The 17369-nt window shown below is 39.2% G+C and overlaps 1 protein-coding gene across 1 annotated transcript in view; it reads right to left on the minus strand.

The window, feature by feature from the left end:
* The window catches only part of pitx2 (paired-like homeodomain 2), a 63509-nt gene extending 49005 nt beyond the window's left edge, over positions 1 to 14504 (minus strand). The window contains exon 1 of the mRNA XM_044205755.1: positions 14487 to 14504. The gene's annotated coding sequence lies outside the window, so the exon portion shown is untranslated. The remainder of the gene's footprint in view (positions 1 to 14486) is intronic.
* Positions 14505 to 17369: the final 2865 nt, after the last annotated feature.

The raw sequence follows: 17369 nt of genomic DNA on the forward strand, positions 1-17369 counted from the left end.
AAAAAGAGGAGACAGGGGATGGTTGTAACACCTTTTGTCTCAGCACCTATAACTAGCAGAATTTTTGTTAGAGCTCTCAAATTTTGACACAAAGTACCCTTATTTGTCTTCTACAAATAGCAATAGCAAAAGTTCCATTGTTACAGCCTGCCCCACAAGTTGTAACACAACCTCGGGTAAGTTGTAACAATAAGAGTGAAGACTTAAAAATTGAGACCGCGCCACAAAATATGCATCTGAAATTTATTGCGCATGTGTCAACACTTAAACATCTTCCTGTGGTTCGCCAAGAACAAAAAGAACTCACCACTGACTTTTAAATCACTTTAAGAATGACTGTAATCCACAATAATGAGCTGTTGCTGATACTTTGCTTCATTTATGTTTGGATAAAAGTACTGTTGTTGACACAAATCTGTTCTGGTCAAATAGGCTAAATTATATTATTTATGTGTAATTCATCTGGTACATTTATTAGACTTAATTTCAGCACCATGCACTATACAGAAAGCCCGCTGCCTCTCTGCACATTGGTGCAGTATTAGATGTTACTGAATAAGGTCATATTTAATGGGATTTATACAAGCCTTGTATTTACATTCCTACCTATGGTAGATTAATGGAAAATCATGTAAATGTTTTGAACAATGAAAGGGAAAATGTCAGCTTTCGCCAGATTTGCCCACGGGCTGCTATTTGCTTTCCAGTGCTGTAAAGTTTTACTTTTGTTCTCTGAAGTTTTGTAATTTCTTGCAGTATCTGCTCAGTGTCACATGGCAGATAGAGTATTCTCTGGCGACCGACCTAACTGTCTTTCCGTGCCTCACCTCATCTGATGTGTTTAGTTGTCATTACGGGTTAGTTGTAACACTTTTTTAAAAGGCACGTGTGCACCACGCCACCGGCACGCACACACCACCCAGGTTCAACAAAACCCTTTCCCCCTGCTGCTGAAAAAAATCCTAGAGGAAACACTGAAATTGTTGCACAACAATATGCATAGTCTGAAAGCAGACATACTAAAGAATGGAGAGGCCAAGAGCAAAGCCTTCCCCCTCTGTCTTTTTCTCTTTATGAGTAATGTCGATTACTCCCTTCCCCCTCCTCTTTTCTCCCCCCTTCTTTCTCCTTTCCCCATTACTTTGCCTTGCCCCTTTGCGCCAGCTGTGGTCTGCACAAAAACTGATTTTCAGAGTGTTAACCACCATGTTCTGCTGACGGCAGGATTTCATTTGCAGAGCGCAGGGGGCCAATATCTAGGGTAATTCCCAGGGTTTAGTGCCACTGATCTCTTCCCAGCTCACCTTGGGGAGAAAAATGAAAGCGGCGATAAGGCCTTACCCTGCTCAGCACCGTGTTCACCCTGTGCTGCCCGCTGTCTCACTGCTGTCGGCTACTGGAGGCTCACACAGATAACACCTGGTCAGTCTCATATTCACTGTTTGTAGGCATTTGTATACAAACTAAAGGTAATATTAGATTAGATTAGATTAAACTTTATTGTCATTACACATGTACAAGTACAATGCAACAAAATGCAGTTTAGGTCTAACCAGAAATGCAGCAAGCAAGTACAGGATATAAAGTGTGTGCATAAATGCAGGATAGAGCAGTATTATGAAAACATTTTACAAGTGGTATTATGGACATTATTTACAAATGACATTACTATAAACAGAAGATGATGGAGACAATATGGTAAATGTTAACATAACAGTAATAGACAAAGCACATTTAGGTTATTTTCTTGTATCTTTATGTGTATTGTTAAATAGTCAAGCCCTGTAACTACTTCATTACCAGGCGATTTCAAAATAAGTATGAATTCATTGGTTTTGTAACAACAACAACAACAGTCACCCTCAGTTTGGTATGTTCAGATTGAATTGCAATTGGTTCAATGAAGGCTCACTAACGTCTTTATATATCAACAGCAGAATAGATTTGTGTTTCAGTGTGATTTAATGTGTTTAAGGTAATGCAAATGTTAACTGTCATGTTGTTAACTGTAGAGTTGTAAGGAGTTATTCCTTTTAATATAATTACAATTCCCAGCGATTAGCAATGTTTACTATTTCAGTTTTAGTAATAGATTTGTGGTCCATAAATTGTTGCTAAAAATATCAGAAATTGCTAGGAAAAAACATTCAGAAATATATTACTTTTACAAGGTCTACACTGACCTTTTATTAGTCTTGAGTGTTATTTCTTGTACAAGACTGATAAGTCAGTGTTTTAGTACGTCCAACATGTATTTTTTCTGCATACTTATGCATAAAACACCACTGAGTTTTATGTAATTGCATAGGCAGTTAACATCATAATTATCATAAATACATTAGACACAAATATATAGTAACATCTTTCAAGTGGTAATTACTTTGAGGCAGATAATTGTGTTTTCAGATTACAGCATTATCTGTAAACAAAGTATCTGCATTGTTATCATTCCTTCCTAAAAGAACCCTAATATGGTGAACCACCCCTGATGGGGGGGGGGGAAGTCCAGTAAGTTGTGCTTGTATATTTCCATCTTCCCAGTAGCAAAATTACTTTTATATTATTTAATAAAAACCTTGTCCATGACCATTTTTAGGACTCGGATAAATGAAATTCCCTGTGAGTGTGACATCTGCAAAAATCCTAATTTAATTTAAAAATGTGTTAAGAGGAGAGGAAATACACATTAACAAATGAAATGTCAAAAGACTGATTCACTTTTTTTATTTCAATCAAAATGAGAACAGATTTGATTTTCATGTATGTTAAATGGAATGTAAAATTGGTCGCGGGGGCTACTTATGAGGAAATTAAAAAGAAATAAAAAGTTTCTTCCAGGTTTTAGGGTTGGTGGTCCATTCAAGGACATTGCTCTGGTAGTATGCGTCAACTGTGTGATGGGAGCAATTAAAAAGGAGAAGTCTTGTTAACCATGTGCTCAGACTTAGCACAGTGGAAGTGGAAAATACAGAGGAGCAGGAAATACACATGCTTTATGGCCTCCTTCATTCACTTATACATACATTTGCTATTCCTTTTCAGTTATTTTTTCTCCCTGTCTCTAAAAGGAGTGAAAGATAGGGGGAGAAATATCTAAAATACCTTAATTCAGTTTCTTTTTAAAACTTCTTTGAATGCCCCCCCCCACTACCACACACACACACAGTTTATTCCTTTTCACTGGGAGTGGGGGTCCTGGAAAAAGCTGAGCTGATGTCTACCTGATTAAATGCGTAGGTTAGTGTTTGTTTAAAAAGTCCGTCACATAATGCTCCCTCTCTCTCTCATACATGACATGACTGTTGGTTTGACATTTTACCATACAGAGCTAGCTGCAATGTGTTTCCAATCAGTGGGAGACGTGAAGCCCACAATGGGACATGCATGCTGCCCTTTGAAATGATGCAACAGGAGGAAAACATAAACAAATGTTTGCCACCAAGCACGTTCAAATCCCTCCTCACCCTTTCAACGCCCGCCCACCCCCTCTCTCCAGAAAGCCACAGCCTCACATGTGACACATTACCAGGGAGGCAGAAAACATGTTTTTGGAATTAAACAATTACGAGCCCTTTCAAACAAGATACATTTCCTAATTGGCTCCTTTCACAACATTTACATATTGCCTCTTTTTTCCCTGGGATGTGGGTGTTGTTGGTTTGCTGGGTGTCAAGTAGAGGTGTCCCATGGAGGTAAAGTTTATGAGAAGCAGCCTGACGGAGAATCACGGCGGGACAGAACCACACTGGGAGAAAAAGAGTGGCCGCGTCGACATATGAAGCAAAACAAACAGTCTGACTTCTAAGCCTTGGCAGACCCTGCTGACGGGTCCCTTGGTTTCTCAGCTTTCCTCCCAGATGCCTTTTAAGCCTTTTATTCTGTTTTTTACTGGCACTCTTGTTTTTTTCCTTTGCACTGCTTTTGGGGCGTGTGTGTGTATGTCATTAATCCCCAGAGGGATACACTCACACACAGAAAAAGAGGGAAGGGAGAAAGACAGAAAGAGGGATACAAGGCACAGCGTGAAAAAAGTAGAGGGCTCTTTTCAATCAGCTATCTGCTACATTTGAAGACACAGTCACACACATGCACATACACAATTCTGCTGTAACAATACACATAGCTAATGTGAAATGATACCGTCATAGTGGCCAATTCCTGCTGAACCCAAAATAGCTCCACACCACATTTTAACAACTCCTCACTTTCGCTGTCAGGTTGAGCAAACACAGACATCACGACTATCAGAGGAGTCGTCCTTTTCCCTCTCCCCTGCTCATTTCTAAGACACTGCTGCTGCTGGTGCTGCAGCAGAGAAACTCAGTCTATTGTTTGATGTGGACAGACAGATTGTCTTCCAAAGATTGCCAAATACTTTGTGTAAACAACACCCATTTTAACCTTCCCCAAAGTGTGACTTAATAAAGATGAAAACGTGAGGTGTCCGTTTCCCCTCTCACTGGGAGGCTGAATGAAAACCACATGCGTAAATACAGCCCGGTGTGCAGCGTTAAGTGTGCGCATGAGAGAAGAAACAGTAATCAGATTGGTTTCCTGTGACAAACAATAACATTTATTTTAAACCAGCAGCATTTTTCTCAGGCAGAGGCAGTAGCTCCCATGGTAATGAGAGCCAGACTTGTCTTGGCTCCAAGACTTAGGGATGTTGCTACCTTCGTACTAGTAGGGCATGTGGGGGGTCACATTAGCACTGGTGTAAGGCAAGGTGGTACTGCTGTTTAAGAATAGCTTTTGTTTGGAAGAGGATTCAGGGGAAATAGAGAGATCATGGATGATTATTTGAAATACAGCACTTAAAGGTTTTATTAGTTGACATTTTACTGGGATTTTCCTCTGTGTAAAGAAGTACAACAACTTATTATCGCCTGGCCTGAAGTGGAGCACTCAAATGTGCTTTAGCATCAAGTGTTGTAGGTCAAGAAAATTGTACATTCTTACAGTTTTAAGTTAATGTCTTTCATATTTTGCCACGGTGCAATTGCAAATGTATTATTAGTATTGATTTTGCATACATGTGCCATGATATATATTGATATAAAAAAATATGCTCATTAATATTTCAGCCATATTGCCAAGCCAGTGACAAGCATTATACATAAAAGCTCTCGTGAAAATATTGAAAATTAAGGCATATATTATTGGGATAATATTTTACTTCTAACTTAACCAGTCCATATGAGGATCTACTTTAATTATTTAATGTGGAAGCTTATCTCAGTTTCCTTCCATTTTCATAATGAGTGATAGCTTTGGTGCCCCATGTAGCTCAGCTTAACTGTGATCAAGTGGAGGCCCGTGGGAGCTCCCAGCATGCTTACAGTCCCTTAACAGACGAACGTGCCGGCGATGATGGATCACACAGTTTTCATCACAAACTAATAGGAGTGTCTACTCGCCTCAACTTAAGGGCTTCTGACCTAGGAGCTCCCCCCTGTTGGGGTGATTTTAGTTGGACAAATTTTCCCTCCTACAGGGTCTCTGCCGGCAGCAAGGGGAATGGCTGCAAGACTCTCTGCCTCTTATTACACTCCCAAATTGAGTGCGTACAGTGGATGTGTTAATGGACAGAAATGCGGTGCAGGGACATGGGGTGCAGGGCTGGTAAAGAGAAACTTCTCCCATAACCTGTTGGACTGCCAGGGTAGCCAGAACTCTCAGTTTATCTCTGCTATTATGTCTAGTGTTATGTTACTTGGCTGAGGTGGGAACTTCAGATATTTTTGTGTTATTTATTTACACTCTGCACATGTGAGTATTTTCCTAAGAGACAACTTAAGAACTTCAGAAATGTACAGTATTTACCTTCTTATTTTCACTTTTGCAGCCTGCTGATGTGACCTAGAATTACATGCCAAATGCTAATGTTGACTTCAGATGCCAAATCACTACCCAGCTGCTGTCGTATATAAGCACAACCTTTACAGCTTTACAAAATGGCCATTTGCTGAAAAGAAGTTCACCACAACTCTCAAAGGTCACCTGATCACTAAAGAAAGTTTGTAAATTAACACTGTCCAGAAGAAAAATGCAGATATTACATGTAATTTTTTGCCGGGAATTGACTATTTTAAAAGACACTTCACCAGGTAAACAACCCATTTTGTATATATTCTGAAAAAACAGTGCAGTAAAGTAGTAAAAGTGGATGTCCTTTTTTGAAATCCACTAGCTAATTTGACGAGCGGATGAGAAAATTAGTTTCACATGCTGCACATAAGTGGGTGAGGATTACCTTGCAAGGGCTGTTAGGGCAGGAGCAGTGCAAGCGAGCTGTGGCCAGTGTGGAGAAATTTTCATGGCAACAGTCAGTGCCAGTTGTTTGACACTGTAGCCTGGCATGACGAGTGCCTTTCTGAGCTCACAATGGATCATGCATGACCACAACACTTAAATATAGAAGCGCAGGCAGCAAAACTGCAACTATTCTAGCAGTAGCTGATGGTAGGCCTTGTTGCAAAAGTAGTGTTGTGATTACTAGCAGGCCTTAAAGAAATGAAGAATTATCTTTCAATTCAACAGCATGTTAAAAAGGGAACTCCACCAATTGTACACATCAAAATCAGTCTACTGGTCATTAGTAGTATTACTCAACCTGTGAAAAAAGTTGTATAATGTCTTCTGTGAATCTGGTGGAGCTTTGCCAAGTCTGAGAAAATAACATATTCATGATGGTGTCATTAGTATGGAAGTCCTAAGAGGCAAGTGAGAAAATGTTTTTCTGGTGATCCATTTTCTAAGTCTGATCTAAATTGTTTTCTCTCCTGTGTTTATGACTTAAGAACAGGTGAAAAAAAAAGGTTTTGCCGGGATATTTTTTCCAAGTTACCTTTTTTTCATCTGTGGAACAGGTGAAAAAAAAAGTGGCAGTTAAAAAAAATATTTTTTGTCAGGATCATGTGTTTCTAACTGTGTAAAAGCATTCAAGTTTTCTTCTAGGTGAGTTTTAATTTCTCCATGCACTCTAAACACATGGTGCATATATTGTGTTAGCACAGTTATGTAACATTACTGTTATGTCTTTGTTTTGGCTAGAAATGTATTTTAATTGGCGTTTCATCTAGAAGAAAACATGAATGTTTTAGTCCTATTTAGAACATGGGGTAGTGGTGCACTTCAGCCTTGTGGCCAAAATGAGTATTACAACAACAAATACTTTACAACACAAAATTACCCGGACAAAAAAAAGTCTGCCAAAACTTTTTATTTGATGAAAAATAAAAACTAACTTAGAAAAATGATTCTGGTAAAACATTGTTTTTTCACTTGGCAAAACTTTTTTCCCACCTGTTTCACAGATTACATTTTACAAGGAATTTAGAGAGATTATGGCAAAGGTGGCAAAACCTTTTTTTTCACCAGTTTTTAAGTAATAAACACAGGACAATTTAGATCAGACTTAGAAAATGGATCGCCACAATTTATTTTCTCACTTGCCTCTCAGGGCTTTCCGTACATTAGGTCTTAGAGAATACAATTTTTTAATGTGGAACCTCAGTTACAAACTAGTGGCATGCAGCTTGAACACTGTGGGTGTTTATCTCAAAGTGAGGGTGTAATGAAAAGACATTATCGAGTTGCATTATGGGAATTGTATGATTCAGATTTTTGGAGCTTAACTCAATTAGGAAAGATATCTTGGCCTCTGCTGCATCGAATTTTACAGTTCTATTTTATTAATTTGTCTCTCTTAGGTCCCCCAACTTTATGGAAGGGCAATGCAAAATCACTGGAGTACCCCTTTAAAAGAAAACTTCGACTTTCCTGCTGAGAGTTGGATAAGAAAATGGATACCACCGTCATGTCTGTCTGCTAAATATGGAGCCAGAGCCAGTAGGTGATTAGCTTAGCGTTAAGACTAAAAGCAGGGGGAAACAGCTATCCTGGCTGTCCAAAGTTAAAAAAATATGTTCCCCCAAAGCTCATTAATTAACACACATCTAATTTGTTTAATCTGTACACAAACATAAATGTTAAGTTTGTGGTTTTATTGGAAGAAGTTACATGCTGTAAATATTTCTTGGTGACCAGAGTTCCTACTTGCAGTCTTTATGCACCTCCGACTCCATAGGCTACGTAACCCACAGTGGTATCGATCATCTCATCTAACTGCAAGAAAAAGAATAAGCATTTTTCCCAAAATGTCAAACTATTCCTTTTATGTTTCTGGCTTAAGTACAGCTAGTTTGCACTTCCAGGTGCACAACTAGTTCATATTTAAAACTTAAACAAGTAAGTAATTTGGGGGGGACACATTTTTCTGTACTGCTAATACTAATGTTGTGGTTTTTAATGCAGTGTGATATCTGTTGATTGACATAGCTTAATAAATATGGCAGATAGTGTTAGTATCATGAACCACCCACTGAACTGTACAGGACTAAACCACATATTCACTTGAGTCTTGTATTTTGTTTTACTAATGTGTACATCTTTTTAGTAAAACCCACTGGTACTTCCACAGACTTGGACAATAAGCCTCCTAAAGAGTAATTAAAGAGATTAGTGAACTGTCCCAACTAACCAAAGAAACATGCGAACTGTTAAACCTGTACGATACAGAGTAAATATCATCCCGATGGAGTTGGAAAACTCCACCATACAATTACAAGGATATTTGGATACATTTGACAAACTGTTTTCTTCTCACTCTTTACCAACAGCTGTGTAAAAATGCTCCAACGTTTGCCATTACAACATCAAATGTTCTGGTATTCAGACGATAGAGTGAAAAATTGAGAAGGGAGAGAGGATTAGAAACAGCTTGGAGTGCAAATTGAATTAGCCCTTTTGAGATGACTCTGGGTAAGAAATGAAATGTCATCCTCGCCCATGCAGGCAGAAATGCAAAACATGTGAATGTGAAGAGCATCTTTTTTTCTTTTCTTTTCTTTTTTGTATGCTGACTCTTTTTACTGTACTAAGATGTGTCAGGCATAAATCATCACAGTGAGGATGAGAACCAGCCGCCTGCAGCTCCTTGAGACGCTCAGGGACAAACAGACTCATGCTGTATGGTGAGTCGTACAGCTGTTTTCAAATTGTGTGTCACATCTTTAACCCTGCTTGGACTAATCACCTCCTGCGGTGCTACGGCTCCCACCAACAAAAAAGACAGTTCACAAGATTGATTCATAATTTAGAAATGATTAATGCAAACCACAATTCCTCTGTGCTTATGAAAAAAGTCTGTTCCGTGTTAAAGGTTTGTCCCCAAAATAGCCATCTAAACAAGTAATGTATTACATTCTTAAATGCTTTAAAAATAGTGGAATAAAGAGAAACTGCATTTAAAAGTGAAATTTTCTCATTCCACACTACAGAGACTGAATATAAGAAATGACCTGCAATAATCATTACTTCTCTGCTAAGGACACTTGCAATGGAGTAATAATCTACCAGTAAATCTGAAACTCAAACTAAAGAGTGTTTTAGTGAGCTGGAGCTCAAGTACGCAGCTTGTAGACAAAGTGATCGTGTTTCACCGAGGCATGAGCTATTCTGTCACTATTCTTATAGACATACAATCAACCTATCTCAACCTGCAGGAGAGCTCTTTTTTCCTTTTCCCTCCGCGATTTTGTGCAGCTCCCTGGTGCTAGATTTGAAGTTGATATGCAAGACTCATTGAAGGTAACAATGTTGGAAGTTGGAGTGGAAGCAGGCTGTGTTTCTCTGCTCCCGTGGCTCCTGCAGCGACTGTATTGGTTATGACACCAGACACTGGCTCAAACTGTGGATAAGTTTTCCAAAAGTTGGTTTTGGTGAGAGCACACAGACTCAAGTCATAACAGTGTGATCATGTAGCAAAAATCTGTGTTTTATGGTCTTGCTCATGAACCTCAGATTTCACAAAAAGCACTAATCTACACTACTGTATATTCAGTTGAATTGTTATTGTTATACGTATTAATATCTAACATTTGTGAGAAAACCTTGCCAGATGTCCAAAATAATAGAAACACACACACATCCATACCTGGATCATCATTGAGGGAACAGTGTTTGTGCCATAGAATAAATGGCTTGAACAATTTGTCCAGATACTTTAGAATTTAAAATATCTAATGATTTGTCTCTAAAGCAACATTTTGCAGCTTGGATTTGGGTTCAATACCTAATTTGATTTTTTTAGATTATTTTTGGGGTCTTTTTGCCTTTATTTTATAGGAACAGCTGAAGAGAAAAATGTGGGAAAGAGAGAGGGCGGATGATATGCAGCAAAGGGTTAGATTCGAACCCAGGCCTCTCCCTTGTACACGGGGTGCGCGCTCTACTCATAAACTGTATAAAACATGGAGGTAGTGTCTGTTACATCACCTATAGGTTTCGGAAGAGCTGTTTTGAAGCTCAAAGTGGGCGGCTCCGGTGGCTCCAGCCGTTGCTGTCTTGTGCCTGACTCCGGCTAATCCAAAAATGGGCAAAGAGGTGGAGCTAAGGCGGGACGGATGAAGCCTGGTTGATGAAACCACCCAACAGCAAGCCACCTGATAGGGCACCCACCTGTCACTCAAAGAAGCCACGTTATGCATAACTTTAAGCCTTAATATAATTTAAACAGGTGAGTTATGTAAAAATTCACTGCCCGTACTGTTGTCATGAACGGGGAAATTAGCTATAGCTACAAAACCGTTTTTTGTACCAGGCTGTAAACGTTTATTTCTGATGTAAAGTTGATGTAGCTGATGTAACATGGGGTGTTATAGGGATTGACTTTTGGAGCCAGTCTCAAGTGGCCATTCCAGGAAATGCAGATTTTGGCACTTTTGGCTCATTTTTCAGCCCCGGAGGTTGCCACTTGGCTCTACCAGGTGAGCTACCGAGGCGCCCCTCAACACCTAAGTTAACTATGTTTTATTTTATTTCTCTTCCTATTGTCCTTGTTTTTTTTAAATGTATTCACTGCAATTTGATTGCATCTGAATGGAGTCAGAGATTTTTTTGGAGCAGCATCTAGTAGCCACTTGTGGAACTGCATCTTCAGGCACATAAACAGTGGTTTTTGCTTTGCCTGTGGTGATAGCTGATCACTTTGTACCCTAGAGTACACCTTGTCCGCTACATTAGTCTAATCTTTCTTTACTCTTTTAAAGATCTTGTACGATATATTCTAAATGATGGCTGCCATTACCAATACAGATCCATCACCATGTTTGTTGGCAGCAGATATTGAGGGTAGCTACCACTGTATAGTTTTCTCAAAGTGTAAACCAGTTGGTAAGGAGGAAATAGGATGAGTTATGATTGACTCATCAGATCACAACATAGATCAGGAAAGTGCTACTTACTTATCCTTGCTAGGTTTGGTGCAAAATGCCTAAAGGGCTACTTTTGTATTGCACTTACATAAAATTGTGTGGCTCACAGATATTAAAAAATAATGGTAAAAGTTGAAGCAGCGGAAGCCGAGATATCTTGACTTTTAGTCCCTAGACCAGTAGCTAGTAACCTAGTAACCCACCTGCAATTATTTGACATTCATGGTCCTCTCTCAGTAGCCTTTGTTGTAGATAAGATCACAGACCTTGGTGTGAGCAGTTTCATGTAGGAACTATTGGTAGAAAGAAAATAGTTCCTATATGAAACTGCTCACACCAAATCTGTGGATTATCTTGAGTAACCGGGTCATGATTTCTGGAAAGAGACATCACTGTTAATTTTTTTCGAACCTATTTTTTTGCCGGTTTGAGCACCACAAGCCATATAGTCCCATTATATTAAAAAAGGGACATATCTCTACGGCCAATATCTCTAAAACTTGGCAACTCACACCAAAACAATCTAGATGGATAAATACCACTACAGGTAAGAGGAAAAATATGTATTTTTGATTTTGGGGTGAACTGTCCCTTTAAGGCTGACACATTACTAATTGGCATGTGTTTGGCCCGTGTACCTGCTTCTGCAATTGTGCCTTAGGTTCAGTGACACTAAAGTTGTTGTTTATGTGGTGTTTCCATTGTTTTGTCCATCCTATACCAATGTGGATAACTGAGTTCTCTGTTATGAGTTTGTGGCAGTAATAGAGGTTTAAAATGTAAGACAGCCTAAATCTGTATCTGGAGCATGCTCAGTGTGGGTGGGGGGTATTTTACTACAGATACAAGGCACATGCTGTACGGTGATGATGGGTCTGAAACTAGGTTATCCATCACCGGCCGTCCTCAGTCCACGGGCCCCTGGCCAATACCACATCCATTATCAGGTTATGGGGATACAACAGGGAAAATGAAAGGGTTTTTTTCCCAACAGGAGACTACATTAAAAACGTATGGACAGATGTGAGAGTCTGGCAGAGCTACTATAGTCTTCACTCTGAAAGCACACAAACTCAGGAATGTCTTCTAAATAAATGATAAAATAGTGTATAGGGATGATTGATTAAAGCTGACTTCAAGAGTCCTGGCTGACTTTTAACCAAACATACTATACAAAAACTTTACCATTTGGAAATAAATATTTCCTGCTATGACAAAATAACAAATGATTACTTTTAGATTTTTTATTATGTTTTAAAATCAGTGACCTAAGTCCTAACAATATGCTAACAATATATAAGACTCTAACTTGTTGCAAATGCTGTTTAAATATGGATTTGAAAATAAAATGTTTTACATTCATGCAATTCATGCATACTAGAAACTGCAGTTTAAAGAAAATCTATTTTTCCCCTGTATCATGAGGCAGAAGAGAAGAAAAATCCCACCGAGACTTGGCCAAAAGTGCTTTTTCATATTGTAAATTAAGGAGAAGACTGTGGCTTTCAAAGCAAACCATTATGATAGTTAACGTAGAACCACTTAAAAGGCCAGCTGCGGGAGTGACGTGAATAATAGTGTTTAATTTGACTAATCTTAGCAGCAGTGGGTGGCTGGGGTGGGGGGTTCACTGGTACCCTGCTGGCACTTGAAGAGAGCTGCTTCCACCACAATGTGGTGCAAATGCCCTAAATTATCGTTTGGCTGTGTTGCTGTTGTTTTTTTGTGCTGTTACCCTTTCATTTGTAGTTTGTCTGTTGTTAACATGTGTGCACAAAAGACAGACATGGTGGGACTACTGTGGAAAAGTTAGTGCAGGATGAAGTTTGGCACATGCCAAGAATAGTTGATTGAGGAGATGATTTTCTGTTTTTTTTTTCAAGGGACCTGTAATTTGCCCAGGCGCTATAAAATCCCTATAAATAAATAATTCAAGAACTTTATAGATAGTAGTTTGGAAAGTATTTACAAGGGCAAGGTCCTCTGACCCTTTTTGCAGCAGCAGAGACATTCACTTGGCCACATTATAAGAATACATGTATGGTGAGCCTTATTTAAAATGTCAATAAAATTGTCTTCTTTTGGAAGCAGGTTTGAATGTGGCTGCTCACAGAGTGGTTTAAAAATACAAAATAATGCAGATATCAACAGTTTTGCGAGTATTCATCATCCAAGGGCTGCGGTTTATGCTGAGCTATATTTCCTTTATTTTATTTTCCTAACTGAATTCAGTGGTGCTGCCTCTTGTGTTGCACCAGCCAGCACTAGTTTGGCAGTGGAAAATTTACTGCTGATGTTTATACTGCTTGTTTTCAATTTGACACAGTGTTACTTTCCTGTAAAAGACGGTCCTGGAGCCGAGACATCTCCTGTAATTCTCCTACCAGCTCTGCTCAATGTTGGTTTGCGTTGGAACAGGAGATGTTGTTCTACGCTACAAGCAGCAAGATAGTCTTATAATATTTATTGTTATAATCCCTCAGCATACATTATAATTATGTGACAGAGCTAATACTTAGTGCGCTGAAATGTAAACTTGTGTGACATCAAATACATGTATAAGATTTCAGACGGGCTTCAAGAAAAAGGAAGAAATGTCTTTTAAGTGTTAAATTATAAACACTAATGTCCTCTGTAGCTGTAACAAAAACAAATCATGGTAATGAACGCCCAACATAAAGACGAGAAGGCACATACTTTAGGGGGCAAACAGTGTCTGTGTGTGTGTGTGTGTGTGTGGGGATCTCACCTAAATTAAACCATGTGGTCACCAAAAGTCCCTCATCACTCTCCCACCCCCCACCTCAATCTCCTCGTCCCTTCAACCCAGGCCTCTCATTGACCTTCCAGGCGCTCATTGTCCCAAAGTGAGACTTGATTACTGGCCTAAGCCCTGTGAAGGTTCGCCTCAGTGGCCACAGCTGATCTTTTATACTAATTTCGGATTAATGCAGGGTCTGCAACACTGCGTAAACACAGCCACTGAGAAGGCCCCTGCCACACAGAGCTAAACATTAATCCTCCTTAATGCTGAGAGTCAACTTCCAGTCCTTATCAGAATTTGTCTTAATCTCTGTCTAGGCTGTACAAAACTCCACTGCTCAATAAGTAAAATGTACACCACCAAACAACAAATGAGCCAATGAGCTGTGCTAGAATAGAAAAAACAGCGAAATGGAGTGGCAAAGATAGAAATGAAGCCAGTCTTACCTTAGAGAGCTTTAAAAGAGTTGTCCTGGTTTGCAGATTCTAAATGAAGATGGAATGAAGACAAAAGGAGGACAGCAAAGACTACACTTGTTGCCTCATAATCAAAACTATTTACAAGTTAATCTTTAGCATTGCTGTGTGCAAATTTTAGTCTTTCCTTCCTCGATTTCAGCCACAAGCATGTTTTCAGCAAGTTTCCTTACTCCCTGTCTTTCTTTCTTATTTTTCTCTCTTATGCTGTTACGAATCCACTGATGTGTGGGTTTTGACCATGTGGGTCCTAGTCCCTGTCTAGTCTAGCGCCCTTCCCTAGACTGAGTGTGCTTGTCTGTAATTTTCTCAATATGAGATATGTGATATATTATTTCAGCAAATATCTAGGCTTGGTTCAGCAGTGTTTCAAACACTTTGATTTATTACTAAAGTAAAATACTTTCTTTTCTCTTAAAACACTCAGGGACACTTTCTCTTTTCATGAAGTAAACTTACCAGGTGAAGACTATGATCCCTTATTGATTTAATCTGCTTGAGCCATGCAGAAATGCAGGCAAAAGAGAAAAGAACATTTTTTTTTTATGTCCTTAAGCTTTGAGACAAATTGTGATGAACTGTGCTCGAGGAAACGCAACTAAAAATTATCCACATATTTTACACTGTGTGTGAAAAGCTAGATCATTGACAATAACTTCATTTAATCTAGTGATACTGAAAGAAAATAATTTTACATGATATTTTTCACACTTTTTTTACTATAATTCTTTATTCAGATTTTTACTGTATTTGAATATTTTTTGAAGTAAAAATAACTGGAGAGGAGCTGTATATGGCAGTGAGCAATAAAAATATGATAGGAGAATTTAAACATTTTTAATTACAATTGCAGCATCCTTTGCAAGGGGAAATATATGGTAATTTCAAAATAAAGGTCAAGTTCTCGCTCCAAGGTCCTATTGGAAAATGAGCAGCCAATCCCTTTGGGTGAGGAACATTACGCCGAGGCACCAGAGGGAACGAGGCGACTAATCTCTCTGTAACCCAGTCCAACAAACACTGCCGCAGAACGACATGTGGACCGTGGAAGAGCCGTGTGTGGACTGGACCATGTGCATGTTAAGCTGGCAAATGTAAACACAGTCGGCTGGGGGAAAAAGGAGGACACATAATTATAAAGTTTTAAAGTAAATGCCAAAGTAAAGCGTAAGCTCTTATAAAACAGAGAATGGTGGAGAGAAGAAGTTGGGAATTCCGTGCACATACCTACATACATACTAGGGCCTTAACAGACTTGCTGTTTAAACTGACTTTTCACTTTCACACGCCACAGCCTGGGTGAGACTCTGTTGACTTTTACAGAGTCTCTTTTTGGCTACACTGTACTTCGCAAAGCAAAATTATCCCATTCTGAGGTTTTGGGAAAGAGCTTTTAATTTAACGGTTGCATTTGGCAAGAATCCTCATCACTCTGAAAATTCATCACTCTGAATTTTCTATTTTCTTCCACATGAAGATTCATCTCACTGCCCTGTAATTATGCTGGTGAAGAGATCAATGAGCTGGGAGGCTTTTCCTCCAAACTTGGGTCAATAACTTTAGTATTCTTTGAGAAGGTTCTGCGCTGCTTCTAGCCACTCTACATTATTCAATTTTTTTACTGAGGTTAGCGCTAGTCTTTTATGAGCTGTGAACTGACCACAAATGTACGGACTAGTCCGTCCCAAAGTATATCCCTTCCCCCCCTTCCCATCCTTTCTCAACTACTCTTCTCAAGTCTATGGGAAAGGGCAAAAAACATGGCAACAGCTTTAAAACGGAAAAATCCTTTAATGCAATTCCTACCTTATCTAAAACACCTACATATCTGTCTCCAGTCTGCGGCCTTTGAAAGGATATTTCAGGCCTGGGATTGAGGGGGGAAAATCTCCCTTCAGAAGCAGTGCTAGGGATGAGTTATAGGCATCTAAGGGGCTGGAAATCTCTGGGGCCTGACCATGGCTTTAGCATACAGCTCCAACCACGGCCAGGGTCTAGAGCAGAGGCAGCCCTCCCCACCCCCGGCCCTTGTCAAAGGAAGAAATATAGAGAAGCATGAGAAGGTGATATTAAGAATTAAGAGGGCCAGATTTTGGTTTCATGGTGTTTTTGATTCACATATGTTCCAGTAAAGTGCAGTCGATGATCAGCCCAAGTAATTCCGAACATTTTCAGCCACTGTGAGAAGATTAAGCTATGTGACACAACAGGAAATAGTTGGCTAAAGGTTAAATTTAGGCATGAAGCAACTCTCTATTTGACGACAAATTCTTAACTCTACGTATACTCACTAGCTTTTTCTGAAGCTTTCAGCTGTCTCTCACGGTCTTCCTTAGGTCATGTGATGACAACTGAGCTATCTCCTAAGTATGGAACTAACTTTCACATTTAACTTTGATCAAGTTATTGTTATCATTAAAGATATGATATGTTTTAAGACATATGAAAACATTCTTCTTTGAGTAATAATTTCTGCCTGATATGGTTTTTCAACAAAAAAAGTTACCCTGTTAGAAATTCTTAAAATGACATCTACTCCTTCTCCCTCATTGGAAAATCCTGAATTTGAAATATGTTTTGTTTGAAAAGTTGAACTACTGGACACAATTTGTCTCCTACTTCACTACTTTCAAGTTTCCACATCACACTGTGTAAGTTGCATGGCGGACCGCGATTGGCTTCTAAACTAGTTGTGATGTCACAGATCATGCTCGTAAGTACACGTCTTAAACTGAGATTTAAGGTGAGCACAGTAGTGAGCACTTTTCCCCTTCAGCAGATGAATGTGAAAACAGTCTTCTATGGTCAAACTCTGCACTGTGAAGGTCAAACATCCAAGCCACACATCTCTTA

This window comes from Siniperca chuatsi, linkage group LG8 (genome assembly GCF_020085105.1).
Source record: "Siniperca chuatsi isolate FFG_IHB_CAS linkage group LG8, ASM2008510v1, whole genome shotgun sequence".
Classification (NCBI taxonomy): domain Eukaryota; kingdom Metazoa; phylum Chordata; class Actinopteri; order Centrarchiformes; family Sinipercidae; genus Siniperca; species Siniperca chuatsi.